This window comes from Lynx rufus, unplaced genomic scaffold (assembly GCF_022079265.1).
Source record: "Lynx rufus isolate CCGP_SWC_20201006 ecotype Redwood Valley unplaced genomic scaffold, mLynRuf1.p SCAF_12, whole genome shotgun sequence".
NCBI classification, from domain to species: Eukaryota; Metazoa; Chordata; class Mammalia; order Carnivora; family Felidae; genus Lynx; species Lynx rufus.
In genome coordinates, this window is record NW_025814826.1 from 12,199,806 (window position 1) to 12,220,169 (window position 20,364).

Sequence of the window (20,364 nt, forward strand, 5' to 3'; positions counted from 1 at the left end):
CCTGGCCGGTTGCATCTACCCTTACTAGGAGGCCCCATATCTGTTTGCACATCTTTGCCAACACTGGACTTTGATCAAGACCACTTCTCGGGAGGAGCCAACATGGCAGAACAGCATGGAAGTTTTTTGTGCGCCTCGCGTCCATGAAATACAGCCAGACCAACACTAAACCATCCCGCGCACCTAGAAAACTGATCTGAGACTAACGCAACAATCTGCACAACCCGAACCACAGAATTCAGCAGGTACGCGGCGCGGAGAGGTGAACTGGGGGGAGAGAGAAGCCACGGGAAGGGAGCTGTTTTGGCTTGTGGAGAGAGGACTGAGACTGGGGGTGGGGGAAGGATACGGGAAAAGCACCCCTCCCCAAAAGCAGCTGGAGAGAAAGTGGAAAAAGTGGAAACAGCCTCAGGGACTGAACTAAAAAGAGAGAAAGGAGAAAGGAGAGGGTTTAAACTCCATTAAATTCCATTAAGACTAAATTCCTCCTATAAACAGGGGGAGCACAGAGTCGGAAAGGTCGCAGCTCCTTACCTTACCTCCTTATCCCCAGGAGCAGAGTGAAGTCCGGGGGTCTTTGGGCCACACGGGGAGAGGCGGTTCGCCTGCTGGGAGGACACCTGGTAGAGGATGTGTGCCCCCCCACAACAGACAAAGGCTCCAGTGGACCTGGGAGAACAACCACATTCGCTGGTGCTGGAACAAGGTCCTTGCGGCTGAAGCCTCGCACCAGATGTGCGTTGTGATTGTCCACAGTCCCTGAGGCGCTGCTGCGACACGATCACGTGAACTCTCTCTGGAGCGGGCTGGCGCCCCGCCGCAGTCTCGGGGAGTCGGCAGCAGCACGGTGTCACCAGCCGTGAGACACCCGGCCAGGGTCCGGGGAGGCCCTCTCGCAGAGGGGCGGAATGGGTCGAAGCCACAGTCTCTCAGAAGTAAGGGATCGGGGAAAAACAGCCACATCTGAGATAAAATTTAGGAAGGAGGTGCTGTTTGGGGCCTGGTCACAGACAGTGAAAAAGCGGGGAGTGGACGCAAGCTGAAGACAGAGGACTGGTGCGTGATCCCCGATCAGGGAAGAACAGAACTGCCTGGGGAGCTGGGCGACGCCATTTTCACGGCTCCCGCGCATGCGCACACACGCCGACAAGCGCCACAACCATCCACCCCGGTCGGCTAAGCAGCGCCATCTAGTGGAAAACGGAGCCATTACACTAAGCCAAGCTCAACTGGGCCAACCTCGCTCTTCAGACACACAAATCTCTCTGCCTGCTTAGTTTACGGACTACAAAGCGCTTCATAGTTTGACTTCTAGGGGAAAACGGAGTAATTTCAATCGTATTAAAGTCTGTTGACCGGTCCATCTATTCAATTTTCTTTTTTATTCTTTTTTTTTCTTTTTTTCTCTTTTTTGTTTCTTTACTTGAATACAGAAAGAGAAAAAAGTTACTTTTAATTTCGATTTTTATTAAAAATATTTTTCTTTAATTTTTTCTACTATATTTTTTACTTTTGTGTAATGTTTTTCAAATTCTATTTTATTTCCATCATTTCATTTTATTCTACTTCAGTGTATTCATTTTTTCGAATTTTTTTTCAAATATCATAGATTTTATTTTTTGTTTTTTTTAACTTTTTATTTTTTTAAGTTTACATCCAAATTTGTTATAATATAGTGCAACAATGATTTCAGGAGTAGATTCCCTAATGCCCATTACCCATTTAGCCCATCCCCCCTCCCCCCACCCCTCCCGTAACCCTCAGTTTGTTCTCCATATTTATGAGTCTCTTCTGTTTTGTCCCCCTCCATGTTTTTATATTATTTTTGTTTCCCTTCCCTTATGTTCATCTGTTTTGTCTCTTAAAGTCCTCATATGAGTGAAGTCATATAATTTTTGTCTTTCTGCGACTAATTTCACTTAGCATAACACCCTCTAGTTCCATCCACGTAGTTGCAAACGGCAAGATTTCATTCTTTTTGATTGCTGAGTAATACTTCATTGTACATATATACCACATCTTCTTTATCCATTCATTCATCGATGGACATTGGGGCTCTTTCCATACTTTGGCTATTGTTGATAGTGCTGCTCTAAACATGGGGGTGCATGTGTCCCTTTGAAACAGCACACCTGTATCACTTGGATAAATGCCTAGTAGTGCAATTGCTGGGTCACAGGGTAGTTCTATTTTTAGTTTTTTTGAGGAACCTCCACACTGTTTTCCAGAGTGTCTGCACCAGTTTGAATTCCCATCATGTTTTCAAATTTTGAAACGATTTCCTTTTTTTTTTCCCTTTCTTTCCCCCTTTTTAATCTAATCTATCAAGCCTCTTTCAGCACCCAGACCAAAACACACCTAGGATCTAGCATCATTTATTTGATTTGTGTGTGTATGTGTGTGTGTATGTGTGTGTGTTGTTTTTAATTTTTTTAATTTTAATATTTTTTAATTTAAAATTTTTACCTCATTAATTCCTTTTCTCCCTTCAAAATGACAAAACAAAAGAATTCACCCCAAAAGAAAGAGCAGGAAGAAGCGACAGCCAGGGACTTAACCAACACAGATACAAGCAAGAACCAGAATTTAGAATCATGATAATAAGAACACTAGCTGGAGTGGAAAATAGATTAGAATCCCTTTCTGTGGAGATAAAAGAAGTAAAAGCTAGTCAGGATGAAACAAAAAAGGCTATAACTGAGCTGCAATCTCTAATGGATGCTACAGCGGCCAGGATGGATGAGGCAGAGCAGAGAATCAGTGATATAGAGGACAAACTTATGGCAAATAATGAAGCAGAAAAAAAGAGGGAGACCAAAGCAAAAGAGGACAATTTAAGAATTAGAGAAATCAGTGACTCATTAGAAAGGAACAACATCAGAATCATAGGGGTCCCAGAAGATGAAGAGAGAGAAATGGGGGTAGAAGGGTTATGTGAGCAAATCATAGAGGAAAACTTTCCTAACCTGGGGAAGACACAGACATCAAAATCCAGGAAGCACAGAGGACTCCCAGTAGATTCAACAGAAACCAACCATCAACAAGGCAATTCAGAAAATACTTAGGCAAGGAAAGAATCACAAAAGACTACGTCTTTCTCAAGATCAATTTTTTTCATCTATTCTTTTAACTTATCAATATATCCCTAGTCGTACAGCCTTTAAAAACATGCATGTGTTTTTATTTCCTGTAGACTATGGGCTCCTTGAAGAAAGCACCCTTCGTTCATTTTGGTAGCGTCCATTAGTCAGTGGTCCATTCCATTGGAATCTAGAGCAAACACTTCTTCTTCCTCAGAAATTCTTGCAACTTTAAAACAGATCCAGGCCTTAAACAAAGTCATCTGTTTATTTGCTAAAGAGTGGTGAGAGAGAGAGATGGCTTCAAGTAGTTGGAAATGAAAATTCACATTTAGAATTTCCTTTCCTTTCAACTGTAACTTTTTTGTGTATTTGTTTTTTGGTATTTCCTCTTGGCATTTCCAGAATATGATAAATTTAGAGCAGCAAACACTGCACCCGTGGCTCTAAGAGGGTAGAGGTGGGATGAGGAGGGGAGTCTGACTAAAGCAATCATATGCCACTTTAAATGAGTTCATGTCTCAGTATCCCAAAGAATGACATCGTAGCTAATAAGAACGGCACTTAACATTTATAAACAGGGCAGAGGTGCAACCTGAAGGCCCCTAAGCTACATTCAGCCTCCAGATATGTTTTGTTTGGCTCACGCAGCATTGGCCAGATAGTGTTTGCAAACATTTTTAGTGGTCACCCAGATTTAAAATCACAGACAGGCTGGCTATTCACCAAACTACTCCTGCTTCTTCCTGGGCACACAGCTTGATTCATTTCTCAGCTTCCACTGTAGTAATGTATGTCTATGTCACCGAGGTTTGGTCAATGAAATGTGAATGAAAGTTATGGGTACCTCCTCTAGGTATGGCTCATAAAAACCAATCATGAATGAGCAACCCTCCCAGCTCGTTGCTCTTCCCTTGACTGTACTTAAATACCCAGGGCAAGCAGTTTAACGTAATAGCAACCTGGTAGTTTGTTTCGTGAATGGCAGTGTGGAGCAGAACCTCCTTACCCACTTTTACCCCTCCCCACAACCATGCCCCAACCTGGAACAAGATTATATGACAAACAATTCCTGTTATGTTCGATCCAGTGGGTATGTTTGGGTCCATCTGGTGCAACAATCGACATGCTCTGTAATAAGGATCACAAGATCTCTAGCATGGCGTGATCCACTCCATGTTGACTCTTACAATCGAAAGGGCCACCCATTTATGTTTTCTGCCACACTCCCTCACATACTACAATTTGAGACTCTTTGCATGGTGCTGGATAGTTTATTGGGCATGCCCACATTCATCATCTCTTGAATCTTTCAACAATTCTGTGAGTCATTGGCAAACTAGATAACATCATTCATTCTTCAGTAAGATCGGCTTCATTTGAGCAAACAGTTAGCTGTTGAGTGCCTACCACAAACCAGGCACTGTGCTGGGCCCAGGTGATGCAAAGATGAGATAAGAGGAATCTAAAACTTAGAAAGTTCTTAGTTACATAATCTTGTATTTGCTGAGTCACAAGCCACCAAAAGAAATGGCAGACGTGATTGTGGAACTACCAATGATAATCTTGTTCTGGAATATTCCCAGAAGATAAAACATGGACAAAAGTTTAGATTTTCAAAAGGAAAATAAGGTGGCTTCTTGGAGCTGCAAATCAGTATATTTAATGTTTAATGATGACACTGTGGAAAAAACTCTAGAAATCATTATTTGAAGTTTTATGAGCACTTTGATAAGAACCATTCATCCCTGGAAGTAAGAACCAGTTCGCGACAAGAAAATCTTGCTGAACATAATTTATTCCCCTTTTCAATAGGATTATTACTCTGTCAGCTATGAAGAATGTTACAGAGATGGCTTTCTTCGCTGGCTAGGGCTGCCATGACAAAATATCATAGACAGGGTGGCTTAAACAACAGAAATTTATTTTCTCACAGTTCTGGAGGCTAGACGTACAAGACCAAGGTGCAAGCCAATTCAGTTCCTGGTGAGATTTCCTGGTGAGAACTCCTCCTGCCTTGCAGATGCCTTCTCACTGTATCCTCACACGGCCTCTCCTTGGTGTATGCATGTGGAGAGAGAGCGAGAGATCTTTCTCTTTCTTTTCTTGTAAGGCCACCAATACTACTGAGGAAACCACCCTTATAACCTCATTTAATCTTAATGACCCCTAAAAGCCATATTCCCAAACACAATCACATTGGGCATTAGGGCTTCAACACACGAATCTCGGGGGGGGGGCATAATTCAGTCCATAGCAATGGTGAAATTGATTTTAACAAGACATCCTAGCTATGCCCTAGAAAATGATAAATTTAGGTAGATGCATTTTTTTTTTTGAAATCAAAATATATGGATTAGTGAATAATTGTCAAACTCAAGAGAGGCCACTGGAGGCATGCCCTAGGTTTGGAGGTTAACATTAGAATCAAGAGCATAGTTATAAACAGGGATTATATGCCTGTTGAATAGGCAGCTTATGTATTAGATGATAAAATTGAGATTCAAAATGATCTCACGGGGCTAGCTTTATGGACTCAACCAATGAAATGTCATCTAGCAGGGTAACTGTACTGTACTTTAATAAAGATTAAGAAATTATGTAGGAAAGGATGAAAGTTTGGAAATAATCCTGGGAAAATAATCACTGCAACCTAGGCTGTTCTCCTCAAAGTCTAGTGTTCAGACCATCAAGGTGATGGTCCCAGGATACCTGGTGCTAATCAGACCATGCTGTGTCCAGTTCTGGGAAACCTATTTAAGGAGAAGCGCCACTGATAAGATCCAAGAGGATGAGAAGAATGGCTCAGTACTTATTTGAACTCAACGGTTACTGTTCTGTGTGACATTGGCTCAGTGCCTGGAGAGCTAATTCAGAGATATGAAGACTTGGAGGGAAAACAAGAATTGTCTTCAACTATAAGGAATGTTGTCATAAAATGGTTGTGTTTAGCTGGTGTGATTATATTATAATTTCATTTTCTTCTTTCTTCTTTTTGTTTATTTATTTATTTATTATTTTTTTTACTTGTAGAAAAGATATTTTATTTTCCTTTTCATACACGGAGATGACCCAACAAACCTCACTTTTTATAACTCTTTTAAAAATTCTAGACAGAGATTCATTTTTCTCACTGATATCATTCTACAGAGAGCTCATTTTAACCAAAAAGAAGTTAAAATAGTTTTATTTATTTATTTATGTATTTTTGTGGGGTTTTTGTTTTTGTTTTTCTTTTAAATATAACGTATTGTCAAGTTAGCTAAGGCACAGCGTATACAGTGTGCTCTTGGCTTTGGGAGTAGATTCCCATGATTCATCGCTTACATACAACACCTGTACTCATCCCAACAAGTGCCCTCCTCAATGGCCATCACCCATTTCCTCCCCCAGCACCCCCATCAACCCTCAGTTGGTTCTCTGTATTTAAGAGTTTCTTATGGTTTGCCTCCTTCTCTGTTTGAAACTACTTTTTTAACCTTCCCTTCCCCCATGGTCTTCTGGTAAGCTTCTCAAGGTCCACGTATGAGTGAAAACATATGGTACCTGTATTTCTCTGACTGACTTATTTCATTTAGCATAACACCCTCCAGTTCCATCCACAGTGTTGCAAATGGCAAGATTTCATTCTTTCTCATTGCCAAGTAGTATTCCATTGTATATATAAACCACATCTTCTTTATCCATTTACCAGTTGATGCACATTTGGGCTCTTTCCATAATTTGGCTATTGTTGAAAGTGCTGCTATGAACATTGGGGTACAAGTGTCCCTATGCATCAGCACTCCTGGATCCCTTGGATAAATTCCTAGCAGTGCTATTGCTGGATCGTAGGGTAGTTCTATTTTCAACTTTTTGAGGAACCTCCATACTGTTTTCCAGAAAGGCTGTACCAGCTTGCATTCCCAACAGTGCAGATTGCTTACAGTGCCACCAGGCACTGTGTCAAAGACCTCATAAATGTCACTTGTCTTAATCCTTAAAAAAAATCTGGTGAGACAATCGTCTTGTCCCCTTATTATTGATGGAGAAACTGAGGGCCGGCCAGGGTGAGTGGCTTTTCCAAGTTCACACAGCTAGCAGGGAAAAAGCTAAAGTTTGAACCCAGCTCTGTGAGATGTTAGAGCCTACAATCTTGGCCATTATACTTTATTTCCCCCACCCCCATTCTTTCCCAATGTTCTCTAATAAACAAAAACATTGCATGTGTATCTAAGGAAAACATCTCTTAAAAAGGAAACCGATGTTCAGAACGGTAAAGAGACAGAGTGGGGACTATGGATGGAGTTTAAGGCGGTCAGATTTCGGTCAGTATTTGGAAGAACCAGCTAACAATGATACATTTTCATGAGTGGAATGTATTGGGTTGGCTTGTTCATTCTGGCTGATGACCTGTCAAGTCAATTGAGAAGAAAGAGAGCTTTGGGTTATCTAGTCTCTCAAGATGCTCTATACTCTGTCTTAAGAGATCCATTCATTCCTTCACCCAGGACATAATCATTGAGAGCCCACTACGTGTCAGGCATTGATCGAGTCTCCAGGGACACAGTAAACAAGGGTCTGTTGCCACGGAATGTATAGGCTAATCTGGGGAGATAAGCAAATAAAAATATACATCCAATATATCAGGTGATGATAAGTGTAGTGAAGTAGGAGAAGTCAGGGTAGAGGGTTGGAGAATGATGTTGGAGAGAGGGAAGGAGATATTTTCTATAAATGGTCTGTATGAACTCGTAGGTAATTCTCCTAAAGTAGAAATCATATCAAGTTGTTTCTTGGCTTAAATAGTAAAACATTCCCAGTGGCTTCCCATTTTACTCAGAGTAAAATCCAAAGTCCTTACAATCTCTGTCATTTCCTATACAACTGGCTCCCACTCCCACCATGACCTCATTTACCACTCCACCCACATCCACTTGGGCCAAGTCACAGTGGTTTCCTGAGTAGCTCCTGATGTAAGCCTAGCAAGTTCCTGCCATAGGACTTTTGCATTTGCTCCATTTACTTCCTGGAACCCTTTTACTCCAGGTACCTGCATGGTTCAGTCTCCCTTCTTTGAACTCTGATCCAATGTCACCTTATCAGAGAAGCCCTCACAGGCGACACTAAATCAACCAGAGCTCCTTCATCCATCACTTTCTTTCTCCTGACCCAGGGACCAATTACATATGCTGTGGAGCCTAGCGCACAATGAAATGTGGGATCCCTGGTTCAAAAACCCGGGGGGGACAATGGGAATGCTAAAGGTACCAAAATAGGTAGCTTTTCCCTTTCCTCCCTGACCTCTCTGTCAACCTGTCGTGGTGTTTGCTATTTAATGTCATGCTGCTAAGCCATGGGGACACTTGTAGAATGAGAGCACACCCTCAGAAGCAGGTGGGGCTGCCTGTCCACAGTGTCTTCGACCCGTTGGAAGGGGACATGTCCGTCCTGACTTTCCTATCCCCATCTGGGCACAGCATGGCAGTCCGGCAGCCAGTGGGCGAGGGGATCTGCACTGCAGGCACTGCAGTGGGAGTGACAAGTTCAGCACTGTCACACACTAGGTACCTGGATCAGGGGTAGGACAGAGGCTCGCCCCAGTGAATCACCCACCCAATGACCGTAGCACTGCAAATCCAGTGATGGAGACAACCGTTGCTACACCCTGCCCTGAGACGCAGCCAACCCCGACCCTTTCCATGTCTGTGTCCGGGTCTCCACTGGGGCCGCAGGGTGGCAGTGGTCATGGCGTGGGGAAAGAGATGGGAAGGCCAGGTGGGACCTGGGGTGTCAAAGGTGAGGAGAGGCAGCTGAGAACTTGTCTTGAGGAAGTGCAGGAGGCGGGATCCGGCTGGAGCTTCAACCCCCTGTGTATGCTTCATTGTCACATCAGACTTCACTTGTTAAACCCAAAGTAAAAATAAGATTCAGAATTTGGAGGCAGTGACCACAGGGCATTATAATCACAAGTGTGAGGCACTTCTGAGCGTGGGCCCTTGTATAGCTTGCACAGCTTTGTAACCCTATGAAGCTGGCCTTGCCCAACTGTTATTCTGCTCGGCCCTGTCCCCACCATATGATATATTGATCTGACTGTTTATTATCTGTCTTCTTCCACCAGAAGTAAGCTCTACTGGAGCGGGGGCTTTGTTTCCTTCCTTCCGTGTCTTCCACTGCCTTGGGATAAAGATGTGGTCTTCAACATCCTGACAGGGATGGATCTGGTTAATAGGGGCTTTTTTTTTTTTAATTTTAAAAATATTTATTTTATTTTTGAGAGAGAGAGAGAGAGAGAGAACATGAGAGGGGTAGGGGCAGAGAGAGAGAGAGAGAGAGAGAGAGACAGAATCTGAAGCAGACTCCGGGCTCTGAACTGTCAGCACAGAGCCCGATGTGGGGCTTGAACCCACCAACCGTGAGATCATGACCTGAGCCGAAGCCAATGCTTAACCAGCTGAGCCACCCAGGCACCCCAATGGGGGCTTTTAATTAGATACAGAATGCCAGTATACAAAACTTGAGACACATTGCTTTATATCCAACGAAAGCATACATGTCTTCACAAAGTGAGTCTTCGGATGTGGTTGGGATAGCCACGTGAATGTAGGAAAGGTTAGAAGTCCAAGGAGATTTAGGTAATTATAGGGAAGATATGCCCATGCAACTCAGAACTTTTTAAGCAAAGTGGGGATGTTTAAGGGTCTTAAACACTGGACTTTCAAAATAAACTACCCATAATCTCGAAAGTTCCAGGGGCTGTTGCCAGAGGCTTCATCCTGGGTGGGTGACCAAGGCCGGTCTTTTATCACCTTTTTCTTGTGCTTTACTACAGAGTATGGCTTTGCAACTGGGTCAGGCATTCTGAAAATGTACAACAGAAATACAAAGTATGAAAGGCAACTTTCAATCAACCTCTGAGGAAATGAGGTGATACAGAAGTAGTTTCCTACTAAAATCTCCAAATGTAGCTTTTTGGAGGAGCTGAAGCAGGGCCACAGTTCCAGAATTAATGCTGTGACCCAGAAGGAAGAGACCAAAGCCTTCAATAACAGGCAGAAGGGTGGTCCCAATGGGAGCTGGAGACACCTATCTAAATATCCCTCGGTGAAGGCTAAATGTCCCTGCCATGTTATCTAGCCCATGATTTGGTGAGGGAGTCTGAGATCGCAGCACTGGAAATACCCAAAGCCCTATTAAGCATGAGTATGACATGAAATCAACTCCTAATATTGACTTTCAGTTGGTGTCTCAGTTTCTAAAAGTCCCCAGACATCATGGAAGAATTAAAACAATATATTATGATCAAGCAAATACAGATGACTTTTCCCCCTTTGAATAATTTGCTTGAGTGTTAAAATAGATTTCAAAATGGAAGACAAAAAAATCCCAGGCATCTTTCTCTTATAAAACCCTAAATGTTTCAGCTGGAAGATTATATATCTATCGTAAAGTTTCTCCAGTCTTAATATATATATTGAAAACCTATTATGCACCAGACATTATACCAAATCTAAAAATAAAGGGAATGCCAGACACTAAGCAAAGTACTAAGACCAACGAGGGAGGTTTTACATAAAACAAAGAGAAATTGTTTCTTAGAATTGCGAAACACAATGTGAATTTTATTTTTTTTATTCATTTTTTTTTATAATTTTTTTTTTCAACGTTTATTTATTTTTGGGACAGAGAGAGACAGAGCATGAACGGGGGAGGGGCAGAGAGAGAGGGAGACACAGAATCGGAAACAGGCTCCAGGCTCCGAGCCGTCAGCCCAGAGCCCGACGCGGGGCTCGAACTCACGGACCGCGAGATCGCGACCCGGCTGAAGTCGGACGCTTAACCGACTGCGCCACCCAGGCGCCCCCACAATGTGAATTTTAGATAATACCACCAAAAGAACAATCCAGAAAGGGGAAAGGGCTTTGGTAAATCAACTGCTCTTCCTCAATTAATGAAAAATTAATTTAGATGTAAAATCAGACTTCCTACTTCAGTCTTGTTGGATTCTTGTGGTGACTCGAGGAAGATCTTAAAATTCCTCTGGATGATGTCTCACAAAGTGTAAATGGCCTTGGTGGAGCGTGAAAACCAGGTGAGAGACCAATGAGCCAAAAATATATTGGTGTTATGGATTCTCTCCTTAGGCTTCAGGAGGACTTGGATTTGTGTTTTCAGGGATGTATTACTCATAGTTCTCCAAAGAAACAGAACCAATAGTATGTGTGTGGTGTCTGTGTGGATATATATATATATATATCATAAATTCAAATATAAATATATATTTATATATAATTTATAAATGAATATCTATCATCTATCTAAGAGAATTATTTTAGGGAATTGGCTCATGTGATGTTGGATACTGACAACTTCAGAATCTACAGGGCAGGTCAGAAGGCTGGAGACCCAGGGAAAAGTTAATGTTGCAGGTCGAGTCTGAGGTCAGTCCAGGGGCGGAATGTCTTCTTCCTCACAGGGCCTCAGTCTTTTTCTCTCAAAGCCTTAAACTGATTGGATGAGGTCAACCCACATTATGAAAGGTAATCTACTTCACTCCATGTCTACTGATCTAAACGTCAATCACATCTAACACATCCCCTCACAGCAATGTCCAGACTGGTGTTTGACCAAACAATGGGTATCATGGCCTAGCCAAGGTGACACTTGAAATGAACCACCACAAGAAGGGTACATTTTCTTTAAGGAAAACTGTGACTGAACAAAAGAGGAAGGAAGCTGGTGCCTTTAGGGTTCATCTCTGTAGGAATACAGCACCCTGCTGTGGGACAGAGTTAGTGGTTTTGAGGATGATGTGGACACAAGGAAGACCCAGGCTATTGCCTGTCCTGAGCTGGGTCACAGGTCTAATCTTCCTCCCTGTTTGGTTACTTTTTTGGGAAGCAGAGTGAATAGAGCCAGCTAAGAAGCATCAGGGCATGGAAAGAGGACAGAAGTGGAGAGGAGATCAGGGCATAAAAAGGAGCACATTTCATTAAGTGTTTCACACCTTTAGAAGAAAAAGAAAGACATGACTTGGAGTTGTCCCAACAATTGAGGGTCCCTTCCCCACGCTTCCTGTACTTCTGAATGTCTTGGGCCCAGAGACTTCCCCCTGTGGTACGGGCCACTAGTCAACACCATAATGTTGAAGGATTCAACTGAAAGGATTTCTAGACCAATGAGTTCAACTCTCTGCTCAAGGGGAGAGAAAGAGAGCTCCATGGTCCTAGTGGCCCACCACAGTGCTGGTTTCGAGTCTTGGCCTTTTCCATTCCATGCCAATGCTCTGTCTGTCCTGTTGGGTGATTTCTACCCACATGGTAGAGCTCGAGAAGTGGGTCTGTTCTGATGTTAAAAAACTGGGCCTTGTTCCTCCCTGAAGCCAACATCATAAACTATTAGGATATAAAGATTGGAGGATTTTTCATGCTCCTTTTTGGGGCTACTTCCCCTATTTCAGAGTAAACAATTAGATCCATTATTATTCTCTATATTTAAATTGAATCTTCCATCTGTATTAACTTCTAAACCTCATCATGGCTAGTCCTAATAAAAAAAAAACATTAATGAAAGTATTAAATAAATGTGTGTATTTCACACAAACTCCTGCCTCTTCAAATTACTATTGCCAAAGGATCATGAAATTCACATCTGTTGATGTCTGTTGTCTCAATACGTAGCAAAATAAATGTCATGTCACATGAAACACCCAGAGAAATATGTGTGTGTGTGTGTGTGTGTGTGTGTGTGTGTGTGTGTGTCTTTTTATCAGTAAAGGAATCTTTCTGAGAAACCACTACTGCCCCCAGCAAATTTTCCTTGACTGGGATTATATCACATGTTTCTAACCCAGTCAGCAGTAGTGGGAGGGGAGTTGCGTGGCCATGTGAAGGAGCAGTGGATTTCTCCCAGACTGGGGTTCTGATGGAAAGGACGAGGCTCGGGAGGATGAATGTTATGTAGGTGGCCAACAATGCCTGCTACATCTCTGATTGGACAGCTTAAGAGAAATAGTGTTAGGATGTGAGTGGTAGGGAGTCCTTATAGGGAATTATTTTTTTTTCATAGCTCTGTAGAGCATGAATTATGATATCAGAATTCAAGTATAATGCTCTGGGGCAAAGTTGAGGACACTGAGCATCTAGGAAGAGAAGATCGGTCATTTCAAGGGAGCATGCAGGGACCTCATCACTGCACTAAATCAGTCCTGCTGAGAGCTAGATGGCCAGGGCCAGGCACAATTTATGGTGAGTCCAAGAAAGGATCAGTGATTGTCTTTAATCCTCAAGCTGTGGAGTTGAGGGCAAGCAGTTGATTTCAAACATGCATACACATACACACACAACAAAATACTTTTGGTCAATTGTGTTCTCTGCATCAGGGGAAATAACTGAATTGTGAGATAATCCCTATCTTTTCAGATCCTAAACTTTTCCCTTATGAGGCCAAGACCTGAACATAATGCCAAAGCTAAATAAACTGCCAACGATAAGGCTGTGAATTGAGTAATGAATGAATGTGATTCTTGCCTGCTCTAGTCCCAAGAAAACAAATGGAGTACCTGGTGAGAGATCAGCTATTAAAAAAAAAAATCAACCACTGAGAGAGTCAAGCCTGTCCTTCCAGGAGAAGAATTCCCACCTGCTTCTGCCTCCCCAGTAAGACATCGTACTGGGAGCATAATGCCGGCTTTCCTTCCACCAGAATTAAACAGTTTTCTCACATACGGACTCAAGACTTGAATAAAATCTATCACACCTTACCAGGTGAGGTCACAGCACTGGGATTTACGTTGTAGAATGAGCTATCATTCTAAGAGTTGCACAATGCCCACAAACCACCACGAATAGCCCCTAAATAAAAACAAGAAATAGAGGTGACCTGTGTTCAGCATCTATCTGAATTCTCTTGAGTCTACACTGATAGTTTTGGTTATGATGTTCACAGACTTTATTTATTTTCATGGATAGTATGGTCTTGAAATTTCTTTAAGCCTTTCTTTTATTTGTTCCTCATATATGACAAAAAGATAATCATTTGATTCAATCTAGAATATGTATGAAAATATATTCACGGGGTCATGAAAGACTAAAAACATGGCTGGAGAAACACCTTTGAGAACAGAGGGAAATATCAGAAAAATAGCATTTCAGTGATAGTTGCCTCAAGCTGATGGTAATGCTGGTTATATCTGAGGCTATGTGTACAGGCCAAGGCCTCAATCTACCACCCAGGGAAAGGATATAGGGGAGAAAAGGAAAGAATGGAAGAAGGAGTCACTAAAATATCAAATATTACAGGAATAAGAGCAATAATAGGCATCACCAGAGGATCTGGATAAAGCATAGTCCAGAGAAGTAGGGGAAGATAAGAAGAGAATAGTACTTGGCAAAACAGATGCATAGAAAATTCTAGAAGGACCGACAGGTGACTGTGTTGAATGTTGTAGAACCGAGAGGAAGTTGGAAATCAGCATTTACTTAGCCATTGATTTATCAGAGCATATTATTTGTGGGGCATGACTAGGGATACAAAGAACATACACAAAATAACTCACCTTCACACAACTTACACTATGGTGTGTGAGAGACATGGGAAAGTAGTTCAAATGCAATGAGGTAAATAGCACATTAACATCATGTGCTGTGGTAGAAGAGAGAAGAGGGCAGGAGAGCAGGAATTGTGAAAAGTTTCTTGGAGAAGGTGATATTGAGCTAAGTCTTGACGAGGACATTCCATGTGGAAAAGAGAGGTACAGGTATTACAGATCGATGAAGAACATGGGCAGAGTAGAGGCGACATGAGATTTTGGTGCTTGGGGATGGCACCAAGTTAAGTATGGCTCAAGAACACGAGATGCATGCCACTGAAAAAGCCAGCAGAACGTAAATCGCAAGGATCATGCATGTGTGCTACGTGGCACGGTGTGAGTTTCATCTGTGGGAGTAAGGTGCCATTGAACGATTTTTAAACAGGAGTTTCAATGGTTAGTTTCCTATTTTAGAAAAATCTCTTCAGTGATACAAAAGGACGGATCAGAACAAAGGGTTAGCTAGCATGAAGATCCTTTGCAAGGGTCTAAATGGGAAAGGAGGACAACTAGAACCGAGGCAATGACCATGGGAATGGAGAGAAAAGATAGATCAAGAAAGTCTAAGTCTTTACAAGGCTACAGCTGGTTTTAATGACTGCTTCATTCTAGGAGATGAAAGAGATAAAGGGAAATGTGAATGACTTCCAGGTTTTGGGTTGGGATCAATGAGAAGGGAGGGAGGATGATGGTGGCATCATTAATTGAGTGGAGGGCTCTGGGAAAACCAGTAGGTTTAGGAAGAAGGATGGACATAATGGGTTCAGCATTGTGTATTAATGGAAATATTATCATTGGATGTATTGACTGGGAAATCCACCAGTGAAGAGAGAGACAAAGATAGAGAGATAGAAAGAGTCTGAGAAAGCAGACAAGCACTGAGAGAGGAAAACAAAAATGAACAGGGCACCCCGGGAGGGAAAGGATGGTCTTTTTCTACCTTATTGCATCTTCCTGGCACTTAGATAGTCTCTTCTTCATTGTATGTATACAGTAGATCTTTTTTCCCCTAAATGTTCATTTATTTATTTTGAGAGAGACAGAGAGTGTGTGAGCAGGGGAGGGGCAGAGAGGCAAAGAGAGAGAGAGAATTCCAAGCAGACTCCATGCTCAACGTGGAGTCTGATGTGGGGTTCGAACCTACGACCCTGGGATCATGACCTGAGTCGAAATCAAGAGGCAGACGCTTAACTGACTGAGCCAACCAGGTTCCCCTCCAGTAAATCTCAAATGGAGAAAGAGGAAGGGTTAAAACTCAAGTAGGGAGTGGGCTCAACTCTACCAGAAACGCTTGCCAAAATTTTTACACAACTTAAAAAAAATCCATGGAGTCACTATGGTATAATCTTTCAATAGTCACTCAAAGGAAAATAAAGTCACATACACGGAATTTGGAGATTTCAAGGAATGAACATCTGGTCCTTATTTTACCCCCGTGTTACTGTTAGGAAATGTAGTGAATAATTTTGTTGTTGTTGAAGGAGGGAAGGGTTGACAGATTCATTGTCTGACAGCCCACGACAGGCCACTTGTGAATGACTTTGTCTTTGAACTGATACGTGCTCAGAAGTCGGCCTTCATTTTAATGTAGAAATAACTCAATTCTCCAGACTCAGTCATACTTGTAATTGCATCTGGGATTAAAAAAACAAAGCAAAACAAAACAAAACCAAAACCCCTCTACGAGGGGCAGATGTTCTAATGGAAGATTTCTGTATCCCTACAAAACTACCACTATATTCTCCGTAGCAGGGGTTTTATGGAAGGGAGAGTAGGAAGGCAGAACGATTTGAAACTCAGGCCAAAAAACCCAGAAGTACCCATATCAACTGAATTATATTTGCATAACAGAAACCCTAGAGAAGGCAGGCAAATAAAACCTCATCTGCTTTGGTGGCGCTAACAGACTTTTTTGATGGTGATTTCTTTAGGGTTCTCTAGGATTATTTCGCCTCCATTCATCTTCCCAGATACTATCCCATGCAGACATGGCTACCTGATTCTTTGTCACAAAAATACATGAATGTAGCAAATATTTTTATTATGTTGAGTTAAGCAAGGAGTTTCCAGGTAGATCTTTGAAATGAGGCACACAGTTTATAGGTGGGAGGGACCGGGACTGGGGTTAGAGGGTGAGACAAAGGTCATTTGGGTTCCAATAGCAAAAGAAAACAGAAAGCGGGAGTTAGGAGTTCTTCTCTCTCCTCTGTCACTAGGGATTTGCTGTGCATCTCTTGGCCAAGAGATTCCTTCCGAGTCCTCAAGATTTCAGGAAAACTAGAGAAGACCGCACTCTTACGTTTGTGTGTCCCCCTTGGACTGTAAGCCCAGTGAAGGCCGTTACTGGGCCTTCAATTTAATTGCCTGGTGCTCAGTACAGCAAGGGAGTGAAAGCAGAATGCGAAGGGAGGTGAAGCCTCTGGATGGGCTGTCCATGCAAAATGAACACACTTGACATTTTTACAGAGAAAGAATAAAGAGTTTTATTCCAGCCCAAGTTAGGCCAGCTGCCCAGGACATACACCCTTCACAAAGAGGAGAGTGCTCCGGGGAGGGCACGCTGGGGGCAGCGTTATATATATGTTTTACATAGAGAGGTACAAATCATCATGACGAAGGCCATTCCAGAAAATTGCAGACTTTTAGCTTATGTTTGTAGTGTGTGCAAGGCTGCATGACTTTAATCTTAGGGGAACCAAGGAGGTTTTTTGTTGTGTTTTGTGTCTCTTATCTTCCTGTTTGCAATGCATCTTTCTGGTTATTAGTATTAATTAACAAAGCAGACGTATACTGTGTGCTCAGCACAGAAATAGAACCCATGCTCTGAGGGGTTGCAGAGTCATTTTGACCCTGGTCAATGTTAAAGTATAGTCAAAGTATAGCCCAGGAGCAGGGGCCACAAAGGGCAAAAGTTGAAGATTTTGTTTAACAGGGGCCGATGGTTTACAGCTGTATTTTGCCTGAGTTTTGGTAGACCACTTGGGTATAACCGGGATGAGCTCAGTAGATGTACTATCAGGTCTTCATTCTGTACTGGGGACCTGTAGATTCGTTTGGGGAGAAACTCCCAGTAGGAAACAGGAACAAGAAAATAGGCTTAATTTTCTTTTCTCAAACTCCTGCCTGATTCAAACTGCCATCAAAAAAAAAAACAAACAAAATTCCAGGCAATTATTTCCAATTCCAAAGTCCATCTTTCTGTGTGTTTGTCCTCCTTATCAAAGAAGCTAATCCAATCGGTTGAAAGTGCCAGGCTCTGAGTCAAATTCTACATAGCACTTCTGGGTTGCTTTTGTATTAGTCCGGGTATTTCTTTGATGTTGGATATAAGGCAGGGCATGTGCTGTGCAGACAAACACTTCTAGGTGATAAGAACCTCACAGTTAAGCCCTTGAGTGATCGTGAGCAGAAGTTTCCCTCAGGCAGCCGCTCCTGCCCAGAACGGTACTGGAATTGCCTCTATCCAGGCACAGTATGCCCGTCACCTTGGCAGCATCTTGTCATAAACGGTTACATGTGACCTACCTGCCCCTACAGAAATCCCGTCTGGCACCTTCTAGGCTTTCTCTTGGCGATTTAGCCTGCTGCTGTGTGTACAGAGCAAGAAGGCCAGACACAAAGTAGAGGCTTGCTATGAGTGGCCACTTTGAGTTCTCCTCTCCTAGAATTTCAGATTTCTTTGGCTCATCACTTCTAAGAGCTGTTCCCGAACACTTCTCTAAATTATAAATTCCATTAGGTACATAAAAGCAACATACTGGGGGATATGTTAGATCATGCAGGTGAGCGGCCTCCATTTTGCCTCTTGTAGAGGTTAGTTCGCATTTATGCCATGAATTAAGTGAAAGATTAAATACCACGGGAGCAAATTAGTCCCATTCCTAAACTACTCTTGGAGGGCAGCTAGAAATCCTGAGCCTAAAGAGCTAGGAAGAGGGTAAGACCGTCGCCTCTGGAACGCATGTGGTTCGTCAGCTCACCGTCGAGTTCCATGGCCTGTGAGCGTAAGGGAAGGTTTGACATCTGCCCATGTCCAACATCGTGGGGTCAATGCTAATGCCTCACTTGTTTAGCTCTTGTTCACAGTCCCTTTAGGAATTCAAGATAGACCAGAATCCTGTGTAGCAAATCGTACGTAATAATTTCTGGTTCCTTGAATTTCATTCACCTAGTTTCAATTTCACTACTAATGTATTATGGTTCATAATTTAAAAGGAAGGATTTATGTGCACATAGCAATTTCAAAAGTAGACTCAGGATCTATTATTCCATAGTGTCTTTTTTGCCCTTGAGCTCACAGGGCTTTGCAGATAATAAAAAACTGCGTCTTGAAGGGCACTTTTTGACTTGTCCAGGGGCCCACCTTTCCGACTGATCAGCTTTAGAGAATTCCTATTGTCACACTGTAAAACTTTTGTCCCATCAGAAGCCTGAGGGAAAGCCCTCCAGCCAGATTCTTTACACAGATCTGTGTAGAAAGACGAAAGGTCAACTATGAGAGGGATTTCCTTCCCAACAGTACTCAGCCAAAGAAATGAGCCAGGAGGAGAGTGTTCTGAGAGTCACATGGGGAATTAGATTTCAGGAATACAGAGTTGTTCCTCTGATCTTTGCGTAATCAAAATACGACGGAACCTTCCTATTTGCCTATCGGACCTCCATAGTGGGACTTCTCCATCTTGGAGAGATCTGCGGGCCAGGTAGGTTTCCCCAAGGGAGTGAGTTGATGCTAAGGGGATAGTTTGTTCCCAGATGTGATTAATGCCATGTGAAATAATTGGATTGATAGGCAATTTTTTTTTTTTAAGAATATGGTCATAAATGCCTTCATTAAAAGAACAGTTAAAAGACTCAGTGCTTATTGGGAGGATTATGCCCTTCAGACACAAGCCCTTATTTTGTGGGCGGGTTGTGGGTTGTGCTTGTGTCTTCTCTGACGCTCACTTGGCTGCAGGTGGCCCACCGTGTGCCCCTCTCACCGGCTCATGCCTGAGACCTGTGTCGAATGTCTCAGGGAACCCCTTTAGCACAGCTTCTTTTCATTTATTAAGTCTTCCTCTTGCCTCCAAGAAACCAAAAAGAGGAACAGTGCATTATCTCAGGTTCCGTTTCCTAGGAAACAGGCCCAGGAATGGAGCTCTATGGGCAACAATACGGGTGGGGGAGCTCTGGGGCTGGGATGGTCCTTCAGAGTCGTCCCAGCTTGAGGCCACCGTATTTGCCAGCCACCGGATGCGTGTGGCCCCTGGAGAGGGGCCCTGAACTTGGGCAAGGCAGATTTCTTGGGCTGAGAGCAATTCCCAAAGGGGAACTCAGCTGAGAGTCCAGGAGCTAACACTCAACGGCTAGAAAGTGAGCGCCTCCACGGTGAAGGGAGAGATGCCCACCGTGGCATCTGCATGGTGCCTCTTTGCCATGGGACTGGTTCCTGTCAACATATTTGCTGAGTTTGGGGATTAGAATTCCTCTGTGTCGTGTGTATGTATGTACATATGCCCATCCTATATCCTGTATCTATGTTTTTTGCTTGTGTTTACATGATCTCTGTATTTCTAACCTGATGTGCTATGCTGACAGGCTCAGGATTTTACGAGTCTTTCTAGATGCACAGAGGCAGATGTAGGCTGGAGAGGGGAGGCGCTTTTAAAATGAGCTTTTTAAAAATATGTCTCTTTAGGGGCGCCTCGGTGGCTCAGGTGGTTAAAGCGTCCG